Raw genomic sequence first — 3,238 nt, 5'->3', positions numbered from 1 at the left:
CCCCCAGGAACCGTGGGTGGTGGGGTGGGAGATTGGTGGAGGGAGAGGTGCTTAGTTTGTTTCCTGCTCAGCTGTGCCAACAAAAAAGAAAATGAATCTGTGGAGCCCATACAAGGTGGCAGAGTTGCAGTGCCGAAGCGCAGCTCAGTGGAGGAGGCGGCAGGCACGGGGCCCAGAGAAAATTATCTTTCTAACCACTACGTTGGTACCATAATCACCTTCACGCAGCAGCTCTGGTTCCTGGGGGAGGGGCCACCAGAGAACCACTTGGTTTGTTTCCTTTAATCTTTTGACACCGCCTGTCACGGAGGAGTATGTAATTAGGCCGCACTGTACCTTCCCAGCAGCTCAAGCCGCAGCTCCAGCAGCACCTCGCAAGATGAGAGCAGGTGCTGCTGGAGCTGCCGGGCTGGGCCGGGCTCTTAATTGGCCTATGTGCTTCTCTTGGAGTCTGTCCTGTTTTTCCAGGGATGCAGCTACCTCCTGGACCGTGGTGGGGGTTGCTCTCTCAAGGGGTCTCTGAGGGACCAGGGACCCTGCCATGATGCTGGTTTGGGGGCAGGGTGGTGGCAGGTGAACTCCAGCCTGACCAGCTAATGGCCTGAGAATGTGCCCTGCCTGCTCCGAAGAGCTCCCTGACCCCAAAGACCCTGCTGTGCACACATCTGAACCCCCATTCCAGGTCTCTGCACCTTGCTATAAAGAGTCAGCCATGGAGATGTGTGTGGCGACCTCAGGAGCACCAGGAGGGAGGCTCTCCTTGCCTGGAAAGAGACCAGCCGCTTATTTTCTACCGTGGACAGGCCAAAGGGATACAGTCGCAAGGGTTTGAGGATTTGGGAAGTGGAAGAGATTTGAGGATGGCCACGAGGGGTTTGGAGCCCTGTTTTGCTCAGCAAAGAGCAGAGTAAAACAGGGCTGTTTATTCAGGCCCTAAATGATGGGGATGCTGCTGTCTGCCCAGCAGCTGACACGCTGTGGGGGTGTATTCAGGCAGCGCTGCCTCCTCCTTCTCCCTGGAGCCTCATCCTTTCCTTGGGTGTGCAGGAATCTTCCCCTCCATCCTGCAGTGGCAGTTTTAGAAGAGGGTGGCGACTTTCCCCTCTTCCACAGCCAGCGCCTGCTCAGCAGTCTTCCCGCGTGAAAACCTGAACAGGAGCCCCTGGTCGAATCATCCCCCAGCTGGGAGCCACGGGGCTTCATGTAAAAGTGTGGAGCCAACCAGAGCAGGGAGAGGGGGTGACCTAGGGAGCGGCCACGTACAGGGATGCCCTGGCCCGTCCCTGAGTGTCCTACACCACTCTGCTAGGCCTGGGAGGCCCAGGCATGGACAGGAGGGCAGGGTGCCCTGTTGACCATCTACAGGATTCTGGAAGGCTGAACGACATGGTGATAATCAGCTCAGCTCTGGGGTCCAAACGCCACTTCAAATCTCAGCTTCACCAGACAGGGGTGACCGTAGGCCTGGTTTAACCTCTTTATACTCTGTCTTCTCGTCTGCAAAATGGAGTAGTAAAGGAATTATGGAATCCTGGAATTGCTGTCACCACTAAGGCAGATAGCTAAGGCAAGAGTTTGGCACGGGAGACAAGCTCCACAATGTCAGCTGTGGGGTTCCTTCGGCATCGTCTCATCAAGTCCTTTGACCCCAGATGGGACAGGAGCCCGGGAAGGTTTGAGATCCTAGATTATTCTATCGAAAGGTGGCTTCTAGGTCTCCCGGCCCATACTTCTCCAGGACGTCCATCTCGGCCACCCCAGGTCCCACTCATTGTTCAACAGCATTCCCAGAAAGGGGAGCTGTGTTCTCCTCTGGCCCAGCCTAAGCTGTAGCGAGGTGAAATGCCTTCCCCTGCCCCCTCTAAATAGTAGTTCTGGGTTTTCTGGAAACTCATCAGCAGCCACTCTGGATCCCTGTGGCCTGTGGACCTGCAGCGTCACTGTCCCCCGGGGGCTTCTGAGAGACACGGCGTCCGGAGTCCCCGCCCAGGCCTGGGGAGTCAGAACCTGCCCCTGGACCAGATCCCCCTGAGGATGTGTGCACGCAGAGAGTGTGGGCAGCCTGCTCCATGCCTCCTAGGAGACCACAGTTCTCTCTCGCCACCGTGACAAGCCTCAGCCATGTGTCCCTGGGAAATGCGAGCTACCTGCAAGTAAATTATTATTAACAGTTACAGTACCAACATTTGCAAATAATGTCATTTTGGAAAAAGGAAATTAGAGCTGACTCGAAGTTATTCCTATCAAGACATCATCACCCTTACGTCTGCATTCTAACATGCTTTCTTGAAGGAGAATTACTGTCGTGATGCACACGCACGGGGGACCTTGTCAGCAGGTGTCCACTGAGGAGGGAAGACCTAACCCACCCATCCCTTCTGAACAGTGGTCCTACCCACTATGTTCCCAAGAGATGGTCAGTCAGATGGTGTAGGAGGCAGAATGGCCCCAGGCAGCCACATCCATGCGGTGCAGGCCTCGTTCTTGGAAATTCTTCCTTACGTTGGTCTGCAAGACGCCCCCCTGGAACTCTTACCCTTCCTCGTTAAGTCTCTGGCTGCACATGGAATTAGCCCACCTTCTCTTTCACAGGACACAGCTGTTCCTTCCCGTTGCTGCCGTAACGAATTGCTACAAACTGAGGGGCTTGCAGCAACAGAAACTGATCCTGTCACAGCTGTGGAGGCCGGACGTCCAACAGCAAGGTGTCGGCGGGATGTGCGCTCTGCAAAGGTTCTCGGGGAGGATCCTTCCTTGCCTGCTCCCAGGCGTCCCTCGGTTTGAGGCTGCCAAGCTCTAATCACTGCCTCTGTCATCTGTGGTTTTCTCCTCCTCCCTCCCAAATCTCTGTCTGCCTCTGTCATGACACCTGCCACTGGATTTGGGTTCCCCCCGAATCCAGAATCTCATTTTGAAATCCTTAACTCAGTGACATCTGCTAAGATTCCTTTTCCAAATAAGATCGCATTCATAGGCTCTGGCAAGCAGGACGTGCACAAATCTTTCGGGGGCCACTAATCGACCCACAGGAGGTCCATTCAAATATTTAAAGGCACGCTCTCAACCAATTGCCTCTTCTCCATGCAAAGACAAATCCCAGAATCGTTCAGTAGATCTTCCATGTGATCTACTGTCAGCCTGACTGACACCCCTGGCCCTGGGCAGAATGTCTGTCTCCTTTCAGACAAAGGACTTGAACAATTTTTCTTTTCTTCTTTTCTGTTTTTCTTTTTTTCTT

General features: G+C 54.3%; 1 pseudogene; it reads right to left on the bottom strand.

Annotated features, from left to right (window-relative positions):
• Nucleotides 1-1,401: 1,401 nt before the first annotated feature.
• Nucleotides 1,402-3,238, bottom strand: part of LOC116418491 — a 24,301-nt pseudogene continuing 22,464 nt past the window's right edge.

Source organism: Piliocolobus tephrosceles, chromosome 16, assembly GCF_002776525.5.
Source record: "Piliocolobus tephrosceles isolate RC106 chromosome 16, ASM277652v3, whole genome shotgun sequence".
NCBI lineage: Eukaryota > Metazoa > Chordata > Mammalia > Primates > Cercopithecidae > Piliocolobus > Piliocolobus tephrosceles.
This window is presented reverse-complemented; position numbering and strand designations above follow the sequence as displayed.